This window comes from Pleurodeles waltl, chromosome 3_1, assembly GCF_031143425.1.
Source record: "Pleurodeles waltl isolate 20211129_DDA chromosome 3_1, aPleWal1.hap1.20221129, whole genome shotgun sequence".
Lineage (NCBI taxonomy): Eukaryota > Metazoa > Chordata > Amphibia > Caudata > Salamandridae > Pleurodeles > Pleurodeles waltl.
Window position 1 is genome coordinate 72,189,387 of NC_090440.1, and position 14,670 is coordinate 72,204,056.

Consider the following 14,670-nt stretch of genomic DNA (forward strand, 5'->3'; position numbering starts at 1 on the left):
AAAGGGAGGTGCAGTCTCTTAAAACAAGTCATATGAGATATCAACAAACCACATTTCCTCCTGAAAGCATAGTTTTGCAAAACTGTCATAGAATTGTGCAAACGAATTGCAATCTCGCACACTCTTGAATGTTGAAGTAGGACGCTTGACTTCTGATCTCTGCCTCCCAAATCGACCACGCCGTGTGATCCTAGCAAATCATGTCTGTGTACCTCAGGTCACTTGTTTGTCAAAATAGGGAGCGCCTAAAACATTTCGAAGTCAGTTATTCCCATTATATTTACATATTACTAATACAATATATACCAAAACATTTTCCATCTGAGGTGTATAACTCATCTGGAGATACCCTTCTTCTGTGTTGAGACTCGGGGTACCCTCTGCAGTCTGGGTACACACGGGGCCGCCCAGAGAAGTGTACAACAGATGCTGAGACGCGAAGCACTTGAAAGCCCCTATGTCCGCTAGTCATCCAAGTACCAACAGCAGCACAAGGTGGAATAGACCAAGCTGTAGCAGCGGGTTGCCAGGAGGGGGCAGCAGAGATCCAGCCAGCGGTGCTCTCACATCTGCACGCTGTATGTACAGAGTAAAAGGGGGCCCCGCCAAGAGTCTGTCATTTTCTGCTGCATGCCTAATGTTTATAAAGTATTTCAAGTATTTTAAATATCATTCAGTCGGAAGGAAAACGCAGAATGAAAAAGTTATGGCCCGAGGTAGATATTAATATAATTAGACTGTGCGAACAGGGTCTGGGTGTCAACTAAAAGTTATTTTCTAAAACAAAAAGCAAGGCGTGGTGGGAAGGGGGGGAGTTACCGGTGTTATAGGGGACTCCCCTCTCCCCCCCGTTACAGAGCAGGGCGACAATGAGCACTAATCGAACTTCCAAACTAGATAAACAATAAGTCTGGCCCAAAAGAGGCCTTACATTGATATGTTTCGATGCTTGCACATCCGAGCTCTAGGTGTGCAAAGCTTATCCCCCTTTCTGCCCTGAAGAGGGCAGTGCTCGGTACCAGGAAAACCCAGACACTTTCCTGTCCCTGCAGCCTCAATACCTGTGTCTTAGGTTACTGACCAAAAGCCTCGTGTCTGCTTCTCAAAAGCGGTCCGAGGCAGCACCAGACACCGGTAGCGTTATGTAAAAGGCATAAATAAGGGAGAGGTCAGAGCCTTTGAAAGGCCAGAGCCAATTATGTGTTAGAGCATTGTCCTCTGAGAGCACCAAAGGCAGTGTTCCCATCCACAATTAGTGCCAGAGTCCCCTTCCAACATCACTGTCAGCGCCCAATGCCAACATCACTGCCAGTGAGTGCCCACAGTCAGTATCACTTCAGGTGCCCCAACCAGCATCAGGTGCCCCAGACAGGATCACTGCCAGTGCCCACAGCCAGCATCACTAAAAGTGCCCCAACCAGCATCAGGTGCCCCAGACAGCATCAGTGCCTTGAGTGCCCACAGCCAGCATTCCTTCAGGTGCTCCGACCAGCATCACTTCAGGGGCCCCAGCCAGCATCACTGCCAATGAGTGCCCACAGTGAGCATCACTGCCAGTGCCCACAGCCAGCATCACTACAAGTGCCCAACCAGCATCACTTCAGGTGCCCCAGTCAGCATCACTGCTAGTGCCCACAGCCACCATCACTTGAAGTGCCCAAGCCAGTATCACTGCCAGAGAGTGCCCACAGACAGCATCCCTTCATGTGCCCCAGCCAGCATCACTGCTAGGTAGTACCCACAGCCAGCATCATTTCAGGTGCCCCAGACAGCACCAATGCCAGTGCCAACAGCCAGCATCACTACAAGTGCACCAACCAGCATCACTTCAGGAGCCCCAGCTAGCATCACTCCCAGTGAGTGCCCATAGCCAGCATCACTGCAAGTGCCCCAGACAGCATCACTTCAGGTGTCCCAGACAGCATCACTGCTAGTGAGTGCCCATAGCCAGCATCACTGCAAGTGCCCCAGACAGCATCAATGCCAGTGAGTGCCCATAGCCGGCATCACTGCAAGTGCCCCAGACAGCATCAATGCCAGTGCCCACTGCCAGCATCACTACAAGTGCCCCAGACAGCATCACTTCAGGTGCCCCAGACAGCATCACTTCAGGTGCCCCAGACAGCATCACTGCTAGTGCCCACAGCCACCATCACTTGAAGTGCCCAAGCCAGTATCACTGCCATAGAGTGCCCACAGACAGCATCCCTTCATATGCCCCAGCCAGCATCCCTGCTAGGTAGTACCCACAGCCAGCATCATTTCAGGTGCCCAGACAGCATCAATGCCAGTGCCAACAGCCAGCATCACTACAAGTGCCCCAACCAGCATCAGGTGCCCCAGACAGCATCAGTGCCTGTGAGTGCCCACAGCCAGCATTCCTTCAGGTGCTCCGACCAGCATCACTTCAGGGGCCCCAGCCAGCATCACTGCCAATGAGTGCCCACAGTGAGCATCACTGCCAGTGCCCACAGACAGCATCCCTTCATGTGCCCCAGCCAGCATCACTGCAAGTGCCCCAGACAGCATCAATGCCAGTGCCCACTGCCAGCATCACTACAAGTGCCTCAGACAGCATCACTTCAGGTGCCCCAGACAGCATCACTGCTAGTGAGTGCCCATAGCCAGCATCCCTTCATGTGCCCCAGTCAGCATCACTTCAGGTGCCCCAGACAGCATCACTGCTAGTGAGTGCCCACTGCCAGCATCACTGCTAGTGCCCCAGTCAGCATCACTTCAGGTGCCCCAGACAGCATCACTGCTAGTGAGTGCCCATAGCCAGCATCACTTCAGGTGCCCCAGACAGCATCACTGCTAGTGAGTGCCCACTGCCAGCATCACTCTTAGTGCCCACAGTCAGCATCACTTCAGATGCCCCAGACAGCATCAATGCCAGTGAGTGCCCATAGCCGGCATCACTGCAAGTGCCCCAGACAGCATCAATGCCAGTGCCTACTGCCAGCATCACTGCTAGTGCCCCAGTCAGCATCACTTCAGATGCCCCAGACAGTATCAATGCCAGTGCCCATAGCCAGCATCACTGCAAGTGCACCAGATAGTGTCATTGCCAGTGTTTGCCACTGTTCAGCATCCCTGTTCCGGTCCAACACACATGAACCACTGCCGGACAATCCTGTCGAAACTGGAACAGCATCAGTGGCAAGGACTGGAACACTGCTCTCTGAACACCCACTGACCCAAACACAGCAAACAACTTCCTCAAAGACATCAAGAATCTAAACAGCTCACTTCCTGGTCCGACTCCCTGGCCCCCTCAGACACAGCAATACAAGAAGATCCAGACGCCGGGTGAGTTGTGACACTGAGCAAGTCAGACTGATGAAACTCCACTGCAAACAAGTGAAGTGCAAATGAAGAATGAGACAGGAAAACGCAGACAGGAGCACGTTCAAATCCTCACTAAGCCGCTCACACTAAATGATCTGGACCACCAAGCATGCTGATCTGGTGGACCACATCGAGGCCAACACCAACGGAAGCAAAGACATCTTCGCCATTGTAAAAGATTTACTTCACCATCAGCTGCCTACAACTCTATCCGCAGCCTCGCAGGACCTCTGCAGCAATCTCTTGTATCTTCAACAACAATTTCATCGCCACTTACAGCAACTTCAGCCCGCACACAGGCCCAACAGACCTCACCATACACCTCCCAAGCTTAGCCAAAGAACACTGCTAATCAGATGCCCCCTCATCACCCCAGAAGAAGCCACCACCACCATGAGGTCCACCAGCTGCCCCTAAGATGCCTACTCCAGAGGGCTCCAGCCCATTATCACTCTCACACCCACTCTGAATATTCCCTTCTGAATTACTTTTTCCACAGACTAGTCCTTTCTGAATTATTTGTTCCACAGGATATTCCAATCTGAGATACTTGTCCCACAGAACATACCTTTCTGAATAACTTGTTCCACAGAATATACCTTTCTGAATAACTTGTTCCACAGAATATACCTTTCTGAATAACTTGTTCCACAGAACATACCTTTCTGAATAACTTGTCCCACAGAATATTCCCTTCTGAACTACGTGCTGCACATAATATACCCTTCTGAATTAGGTGTTCCACAGAATATTCAAATCTGAATTACTCAGAGCACAGAAGATTCCAATCTGAATGACTTGTTCCACGGAATATTCCAATCTGAATTACTTGCCCCACAGAATATTCCCTTCTGAATTAATTGTTCCATCTAATATTCCCTTCTAAATTACTTGTTCCATGGGATATTCCAATCTGAGTTACTTGTCCCACAGAATATTCCCTTCTGAATTAATTGTTGCATATAATATTCCCTTCTAAATTACTTGTTGCATATCATATTCCCTTCTGAATAAATTGTTACATCTAATATTCCCTTCTAAATTACTTGTTCCACAGAATATTCCCTTCTGAATGAATTGTTCCATCTAATATTCCCTTCTAAATTACTTGTTCCATCTAATATTCCCTTCTAAATTACTTGTCCCACAGAATATTCCCTTCTGAATGAATTGTTTCATCTAATATTCCCTTCTAAATTACTTGTTCCACGGGATATTCCAATCTGAATTAGTTGTTGCACAGAATACGGTCTTCGGGATTACCTGCTCCACAGAACAATCCGTTCTGGATTACTTGTTCCACACAACAATCCCTTCGGGAGTACTTGCTCCACAGGATACGCCTGTTTCAATTACCAGGGATCTCTCCAGGATCTGAGGAGGTCGGGGCTAATGGCCCAATTTAATTTATATTTGGGACCTAATGTGTTACAAAGCAGATGACATGACTGCGCCCCATGTCCCACGTAATGAAGGCAGGGGACCTTTGACCCCAGTCTTTCAGCGCCTGGGAAGTGGGGTGAAATCATTTACCGCACGCCTGTCATGTACCATTACCAGGGCCCGGAGCGGGGAACATCAAAGGGATGGGGTTTCCGGGGGCAACCTCGGGGCCACGGAGGCTGTTATTCTAGGAAACTCTACAAAGGCGCAGGGCCTTTCCCAGCCTCAAAACCAAAGCAAATAGAAAGGAGGCCGCCATGCTGGCTCCAGGGGGGTGGAGGGGGGCATCAAAGGCGCTTCTAGAGGGCGGGAGGCGACAGATGAGAAGAAACTCCAGCCAGATGGAACTTTATTAAACTTTATTAAAGTTTTTAAAAAGGCTTCTGACCTGCAAACAAAGGAGGCGTCGAGTCTTTTCGCGCACCTCTAGGCGCACTGGTTTCAATAAGCAGTACGTGTTAATCGCACCAGACTCAACTTTACTTATTCAATCGACCTCGCAAGGACGAAAGTCCGAGTCACCCCTTTTAACGTGAAATGCCATTTCCCCACATACCACAGCAGGAGGACCTCGACTCACAGAGCTATGTCACCAGTTCAGCTGCTCTCCTTAGACACGCGTGAACGAACCTTCATGTTATTCACATGGAAAAAAACAAGCATTTTCAATGCAACGGAGCTCGCATTTGCTCGAGTTGGAGGTATTTGCGTTGTAAACTCCTAACCTAACTTTTCTTGCCACACAAATTAAAAGAAAAAAACACTGCGCGATCGCGCTATGTAAAAGGCAGCGCAATCGCGCTGAAATTGGAAACGAAAAACCGGAGCGCGATCGCGCTATGTAAACCCCAGCACGATCGCGCTGCGGGGAAAAATGAACAGATAAAGTAGTCCAGAAACCAGGCTCAAAACATGGAGCCTCGTATGTTTCTAGTAGTTTACCGGTGCTGTGTAGGCGGGCTAAACACCGGAAAAGGCATGACGTATGCATGCCTTTCACAAATGAAAGCAAGCAGATTTTAAAGAGCATGCCCAGGAACCAATGAAAGAGACTGACGTGACCTGGGCGTGGTTTGAAGCCCAAAGAGAGATTACTTTATGGACTGAGCGCTTTGCGCTCGCCCATAATGAGCTTTTGCACTATGCTGTTTTGTTCTCCCTTGGGACCAGCGCGCAACACGCACTAGCAAAACCAATAGGTCTGACAGTAGCTGCCAGACCTTTGGCTTGGTCAATGCTTGTTTTGTCATGGGTTTTGTTAAACTGAATTATTGAGGAGCTGGTGGGCCCAGGCCAATATTAATAAAAATAACAAAAAGCAAAACAATAATTTTCAGCCCCACAAGGCATATTTTACCATAGATGTACCTGGAGCTGAACCGGGGCGGCTGCTCCATTAGGGCGGAGGAGAGTTGTCCCCCCTCCCCCCTCCACAGCAGCAGAAGCTGCAAACCTTTCACCAGAAAGGGATAATAAACTAGGTTTATTATCCTTTTGGGGTGCAAGGGGTGGGGCCACGGGGTGAGGAGCACCGAGGGGAGTGCACTGTGCACTCCCCTCAGAGTGCATGTGTGTTTGGCCGCAGTCTCGGGCCAGCCAAACACATGCGTTGTAGGCTCTCTCCAGCCCAGCAACACGGTTGCCGGGCTGGACGTAGCCTGCACAGGCTCCCAGTCTGCCTGCGAGCGTCCAGCCAGGGTGCTCCCAGCCAATCCTGACGCTCAAGATTGGCCGCAGGGAAGGCTGGGAGCCTGTGCCTGAGGGGGGAGAGGAGCGGCGCACGAGGAGCAGGCACCTTTTTATTTTATTTATTTTTTTTAAATTAATTTTAAGACCCGCTCCCGCGTGCCACCTACCCCCCTGCGTACCACCCCTACCCCACTCCTCACTGGGGAAGCGAGCCGCGACTGGACATGACGGAAGCTCTTTCCTGTAGATGTGGTCTTTGTGAAAGAGCAGAATGCCATCATTCACAGGGAAGTTAACCAGTGACTGAAGTGGACTGACCCACTGCCCCATGATATAGTGGGCGGGTGAGAAACCTGAATGACACAACAACAGATCAGTCAATGAAGAGGGCTTGCTGACAGCCCCTGTAAGTATAGTGTATATTTATATATATAATTTTAATAAAATCAAAGAGTCAGAGCTAAAAACAAACAGTTCAATGTTTTTTTAAAAATAGTTTCTTACAGATTCTTTACAAACCACAAGCAAATAAACATATCCATCGCTGAGAAAGTTTAACAAACATATTTTTTTGTTTGAACAAACAAGAGTCTATTCTATGCAACAGGTAATGCAGAAGGGCAACTTCTGTGGAACAAGTAATTCAAAAGAGTATATTCTGTGGAGAAGGTAATTCAAAAGGGAATGTTTTCTGCAATACAGATGGGCACATTCTGTGGCATAAGTAATCCAGAAGGGAGTATTATGTGGAACACATACTGCGGAAGTGAATATTCTTTGAGGCTGTAATTCAGAGGGTCGTCTTCCGTGGCATAAGTAACCCTGAGGGGTATATTCTCTGACTAAGGTGATTTAGAAGGGAACATTGCTGGTTACTCTGTAATTCAGATGGGTGTATTGCATTAATTCAGCTGGGCATATTCTATGACAGTAATTCTAATGGGGATATTGTTGAGCATTGTAAAGATGAACAGCGTGGTATGTTGAGCAGCAATTTAAATAGTTAGAGTGTGAAGCACTATGATTGTGATCTTCGGGGGTGAGGAGATGGAGGTTAAACATGTGCCCCATCTTCATTTGTCCTGATCCCTACTTGGGCCCTCCACTACATCTGTTAAATGCCACACACTGAGCAGCAGCACAGAACAAGAACAGACTGGCTGTTGAAGGTTGGCTCACAGTCAGCCATTGACTGCATCCAGACAAAAAACGCAGCAAACGTTTTGGCATAGTTGGGATTCACAATCAAAAAGCCAAAGTTGTGCCTGATTCCATTGCAGAAGTTGTCATTCATTGGGACTATTCTGGACACAGTGCAATTCAAGGCCTTCTCTCCACTGCAAGGAATCCAGAATAATCAGGCTATGATTCTGGGCTAATCTTTAAGCCCTTTAAACTCCATGGCAGGGTACCAAACTAGTTCTGATGCCAGGTGTACCTGTAACTAGACCAGATGAGCTCTGGCGTCCCAGTACCTGCTGCCAAATCCAATTGTTTTGTTCAATAATTTCCGCATTTCCTAGAGAAAAATCTGTATAGCAAATATTTATAGTTGCACTGAGAAATGCAACTGTTTTTTTAATTAGGAAGTGGCGATTCAAGCAGCCTTATTGTGAAGACAGCAAAAAAGCAACATAGGGCTCTCATGCGTAGCCACATAAAAAAAGCATGGCGAAGTCTATATGTCTTCCCTATGCATGAGCTATTGGCTTTGGTAATGTGTTTCAGCCATGTTGTACACCAGTGTGGCTGCTGCTCAGCATGACTAAACGTTAGTGGCATGGAGTGGGTGTATTGGAGTGGGGTAGATTGGGTAGAGTGGAGTGGGGTAGATGGGAGTGGAGTGGCGTTAGAGTGACAGAACGCACTGGGGGGGGATTGGGGTGGGTTGAAGTAGGGTAAATTGGTGTGGGGGAGTTGGATAGATTAGCATTGTTAAATGGGAGTGACGTAGATTGAAGTCGGGTAGATTGAGGTGGAGTGGAGTAGAATGGTGTGGGAGAGTTGGGTAGATTATAGTGGGGTAGATTGGACTGGGGTAGAAAGGAGTAGGGTAGATTGGGGTGGAGTGGAATGGGATATATTGAAGTGGGGTAGACTGGGGAGGAGTAGACTGGAGTGGGGTGGACTGGGGTAGATTGGAGTGGAGTAGACTGGACTGGAGTCAAGCAGAGTGGAGTGGGGTAGCACCGAGTGGGGATTATAGTAGGGTACAATAGAATGGAGTGGGGTAGATTGGGATAGATTGGACTGGAGTAGGGTAGATTAGGGTAGACATGCGTGGTGTGAGGTAGACAGGGATGAGATGGGGGTAGACTGGAGTGGGATATATTGGGGTAGAATGGAGTGAGGTGGGGTGAACTGGGGAAGAGTGGGGTGCAGTGGATGGGGTAGACTGGAGTGGAGTAGATTAGGGTGGAGTGGGATACAGTGGATTGGGGTAGATTGGATTGGGATAGAATGGGTGGATCATGGGAGGGTAGACTGGAGTGGAGTAGAAAGGAGTGAAATAGAAGTGGCTAGTTTGGAGTGGGGTAGATTGGAGTGGGGTGGGGTAGATTGGAGAGGAGTTGCATAGAGTGGTGTTGAGTAGATTGGGATAGTGAGGTGGGGTGAACTGGGGAAGAGTGGGGTGCAGTGGATGGGGTAGACTGGAGTGGAGTAGATTAGGGTGGAGTGGGATACAGTGGATTGGGGTAGATTGGATTGGGATAGAATGGGTGGATCATGGGAGGGTAGACTGGAGTGGAGTAGAAAGGAGTGAAATAGAAGTGGCTAGTTTGGAGTGGGGTAGATTGGAGTGGGGTGGGGTAGATTGGAGAGGAGTTGCATAGAGTGGTGTTGAGTAGATTGGGATAGGGTGGGCTAGATTGTAGTGGGATAGATTAAAGAGGGGTAGATTGGCTTAGGGTGGGGTAGACTGGAATGGAGTAGATTGGGGTAGAATGGGGTGGGGCAGACTGGAAGGGGTAGACTGGAGTAGGGTAACTTGGGGTGGGGTAGGGTAGATTGGAGAGGGGTGGATTGGGATGGGGTCGGTGAGACAGGACCAGAGTGGGGTAGATTTCAGTGGCATGCTGTACAGTGAAGGAGTGGATAGACTGGGTAGAGTGGAATGGAGTGTGATAGAATGGGGTAGAGTGGGTGGATTGGAGTGGGTAGATTTGAGAGGGGTAGACTGGGAGAGAATTGAGTGGGGTTGAGTGGAGTTGGATAGATTGGAGTAGAGTCGAGATTGGAGTGGAGTGAGATAGATTGGGAATAGTGGCGAGGGATAGAGTCGAGTGTAGTGGGGTAGATTCGGGTGGAGTGGGGCATATTGGAGTGGGGAAGACTCAAAAGGGATGATTGGAGTGGGATTGTTTGGAGTGGGGTAGATTAGAGTGGGGTGGATTGGCGTGGGGTGGAATAAATTGCAGTGGGGTGGAGTGGGGTAGATTGGAGTCGAGTATATTGGAATGGAGTAGATAGGGGTAGAATGCAGAGGGTTAGATTGCAGAAGTGGAGTGGGGTAGATTTGGCTGTAGTTAAGTGTGTTATAGTGGGGTGGGGTAGATTAGAGTGGAGTGGGTAGATTGGATAGACTGGAGTGTGGCAGATTGGAGTGGGGTAGACTGTGGAAGATTGGAGGTGGGTAGACTAGAGTGGAGAGGAGCTGGATAGATTGCAGTGGAGTTGGAGTAGAGCGGGGTAAATCAGAATGGAGTGGGGTAAATTGGACTGAGACTGACTGGAGTTGAGTGGGGTAGACTGGAGTGGGCTGGGGTTAACTGGAGTGCAATGGGTTAGATCGGAGTGGGTTAAATTGGGGCAGACTGCAGTGAAGCTGAGTGGGATGAGGTAGACTGGGGTAAACTGGAGTGCAGTGGGATAGACGGTGTGGACTGTGGTATAGTGGAGTGGGGTAAGTGGTGTGGACTGGAGGGGCATAAAGTGGAGTGGGGTGTTGCGTCATGCATTGAGTTGCGTGTCACAGAGTGTCTTAGAGTGGAAGGGAGTAGAGTGGAGTGGCGTGTCATAGAGTGGAGTAGCGTGGCATAGAGCGTTTGGGCCTCGAGTAGAGCAAGTTGTGTCTCACCGCCATTACAGACATCACGTTTTCAATTGAAATGACCATTACATTTGACTGCAATACGGTTTTACTGCACACACACAATAATGTGTGCAGATGTTAACACCTAGTGTATTGATGTGTTTTGATGGTATTTACAAATATTTGTTTCCACCACACTTCAGCATGACAAAGAAATGTCTTTCATTGATACGGATTCCAATATATTCTGCATAGTTCTTTTTTTCTGTTGGGTGCTAGAAAATAAAAACATCCCACACCCTCTCCTCTTACACAAGTAATTAGCAGGATTGTCGCAAAGCTTCTGCACTTTGAAATAAAAGAAAGAAAAATAAACACCAAGCTCCCTGGAAGAGAGAGCCTGACATTTAACCTCTATCTGAATGCACAGCAAATGTGACAAGATAAAAAGAAGATTTAACTGTGTGTCTACAGAAAGCGAGTTAGTGGAAGAATGCAGTCCACAAGGTCTGGGCAATGCAGAGGATGAACTCAAGCTGAACAGCCTAAAGCAAAATGAGCCAGCAAATGTGAGTTACAAACCACAAAGCGGATTGCATTTCTAGGTCAGCTTTCTGAATTTCCCCAAGATGACTTTAGCAAACCAGATAGCTGCACTGTCTGGTAGGCTTCGACCTAAACAGAATAAACCAAGTCACTTTTTATAACATGTGCCAAGATTGCTGACTGCAAAGTTATAGGCGTTTAACATGTTTAGAGGGGAGGAGTGGAGTCAGGCTTCCTCTTTATCACCAGAAAGTTAGTTGGAGGATCACAAGATTTTGTGATATCTCCCATGACAAAGATATTGCAGCCACTAAATTCTCAAGGTAAGTAAATGCAGAGTTAAAAATGGTAAATATAGGTTGCATGACAGAACCACGCATACCGGAACAACGCATGCCTTAACAACGCAGTCGGAACTACGACCACGTCTTTTCTACGCATGCCTTTACAATGAATTTTGTTGTAAAAGTATGCTTAGTAAAATCAAATGTGGAAATGGCATGTGTGGTTCTGTCAAACAACCCTCCTACCCACCCTGAGGCCCAAAAGTACCCCACTCCTAATAATAAGTAGGCTACCCAAACATCCCCGCCCGCCCAGAGCCTTAAAACCTTTCCCCACCTCTGATAAGTAAACTACCCAGACCCCCATCCACCGTAAGCCCCAAAAAATTAAAACTACCCCAACCCCACACCCCTGCCCCTAAAAACTAAACTAACCTGACACCCCCACCCACCCTGAGCCCTAAAACCTTCCCCCATTCCTAATAACTAAACTTTCCCAACCCCCCACCCACCCTAAGCCCTTAAAAAAAAAAACCCTGTCCCCCTACCCCTAAAAACTAATCTACCCCAACAGGCCCACCCGCCCTGAGTCTTAAAACCTTCTCCCACCCCTAATAACTAAAGGACAACGACCCCCCCATCAACCATAAGCCCAAACAAATAAACTACCCTGAACCCCCCACCCACACTAAGCTGTAAATCCACTCCCACTACAAAAAACTAGCCCCCAAACCCTACCCAATCCCACTTACCACACAGCGTCCTCTCCTGGTCTTTCCTCCTCTTCTCTCCTTCTGCCCTTCCTTAAACCTTCCCCACCCCTAAAAAAGAAACTAGCGCGACCATCCCACCCACCCTAAGTACTAAATCCAACCCCACTTACGTCACTGCGTCCTCTCCCGATCCTTCCTCCTCTCCTGCCGCCCTTCCCTAAACCTTCTCCCACCCCTAAAAAAACAAACTACCCCACCCCCCCCCACCCCAAGCCCTAAAAAATGTGTTTTAAAAACCAACCTCTGCCCCTAAAAAATGAACTACACAGTCCGCCTCACCAAGAAATAGTCCGACCCACCCTAAGCCCTTAATCCACCCCCACCCTTAAAAACTACCCCAAACCCTGCCCCAGATCCACTTACCTCACCATGTCCTCTCCCAAGCTCTCTGTCTTTTTCTCTGCCTTAAGCACGAAAATGTGTAGTTTGGCACATGCATGGTTAAGGCAGAGAAAAAAGGCCCGCATTGTTCTGGCAAGCGTTGTTCCGCTTGCATAGGAAACGCCCACGTTGTTTGCAACGCGTTGTTTATGTTGTTTCCTGTAATTATACACTTACCTTGAAGATACAGCGGTAGTTAATGCAATATTCTTGAAGGCCGATATTGCTGACCTCAAGAAAGTGCCATACTCCCCCAAGTGACTACTACTCACTTGCTGCGATACTGCCCCACTCCGTGCGGAGCCCTGCTTCAGGGGGCAGACGTGCTCAAAGTAGGGCTGTAAGGTTGCAGCAGGGACGGACAGACCATGCCCCACATGGACAGGAACACTTGCCACTTTCAGCAGGAGCCCCTCATAATTTAGCCACGTGGAATTTAATTGATAGCAAAACATGTTCTACAAATTATATATTTGTGTTGCTAACTGAAAATGTTTTGACACGTGGGTCAGCCAAAAACATGTCCATGTATAGAACCTCGTAAGTGACGACAAAGCACTGATCTATATGGAAACGCTTTCCACTTTTTTATTATACCACAATTAAAGGACCATCAAGTGAATGATGTCACAGAGTGTCTGAAAATCTCAGCATGTCATCAATTAAACCAACAGTCAAAGTGCTTATTGTTGGAGAATGATGGGCAAAAGGAAACATTCTTTTCTCTACTGGTTGGATGCTTTAAGGTATCTCAAAGTTACTAACCTTCCCTAAGGAAATCCAATATCCATAATTGATCTCCAACCTTCTCCTGCGGATGTCCTCGGACCTGTTTATATCAAACCTAACAGTATTCTAGGTTGCACTGAGTACTTTAGGTATGGCCTAGCCTCGCGTCTGCCAGAATATCACAAAAGGAAAGGACCAACACACAATCTCCCTCTTCACTTTCATCCAGTGGTCTATCCAAGACTTATTCACATTTTACTTCCACCTACCACAGCATATTGCATGGTACAATAGGTCAGTTCACTTTAGCAATTATGTCTCTTCACAATGAGTGACGGAATGATGCCACACTCAGTTAGCAACACAAATATATAATTTGTAGAACATGTTTTGCTATCAATTAAATTCCACGTGGCCACATTATGAGGGGCTCCTGCTGAAAGTGGCAAGTGTTCCTGTCCATGTGGGGCATGGTCTGTCCGTCCCTGCTGCAACCTTACAGCCCTACTTTCAGCACGTCTGCCCCCTGAAGCAGGGCTCCGCACGGAGTGGGGCAGTATCGCAGCAAGTGAGTAGTAGTCACTTGGGGGAGTATGCCACTTTCTTGAGGTCAGCACAAGAATATTGCATTGAGAACGCGGATGATGGGGAACCGACTCATAGAGGGAATGAGAGCGGTGGTACCACTGGTACTAGCCGTGAGAGGAGTTTTAGTGAGTGTGATAATAATTCATGGGGAAGTGCACAAGAACTTGATCATGTGGTATTGAATGGTGGAAAGAGGAAAGTAACACCTCTTGGTTGGTTAGAAGATTTTATAGTAGGGTACACCTAAGAAATTCAAGGTCCGGTGTAGTAATTTGTTTTCAATTTTGTTCGTGCTATTGTTATTAGGGGAATGGGTGTTATTAGAGTTTATGTGTATTGTCTTAAGTTACCTTGTTTGTGTTAGTTTTCATAGGTGTAAGAAACATAGAATTGTTATTGTTATTAAAAGGGGAAGATGTGTTTTGTTATTAAAAAGGGAAGATGTGTTTTGTCATTAAAGGGGAAGATGAATTGTTGAAGTACTTCCTCAAAATGAGCACAATACGTATGGTGTGAGTTTTTATTTACGAGATACGCCGGTACAAGAAACAGGGCACCACATTCCTTCAGCACCAAGTCTCCGACTGTCACCCGTAGAGCCTCAGTATGTCACAAGGAACGTGTAACCCTGTGTATGTCATACACACAACAAGCACTGACGAAGGTGAATGCACCCATAGTGAGGCACAGGACTGAGAACAGCACTGACGCCAGTGAATGCCCCCACAGTTAGGCACAGCCAGGCAGACACAGGCATACAGGACTGAGAACAGCACTGACGTCTGTGCACGCAACCAGTCAGGCACAAGCCTACAGGACTGAGAACAGCAGTGACGCCTGTGCACGCACCCACAGT

At 47.8% G+C, this 14,670-nt stretch overlaps 1 protein-coding gene across 1 annotated transcript in view; it reads right to left on the reverse strand.

The window, feature by feature from the left end:
• Window positions 1-14,670, reverse strand: part of LDLRAD3 (low density lipoprotein receptor class A domain containing 3) — a 367,623-nt gene that overhangs the window by 220,966 nt on the left and 131,987 nt on the right. The window lies entirely within an intron of this gene.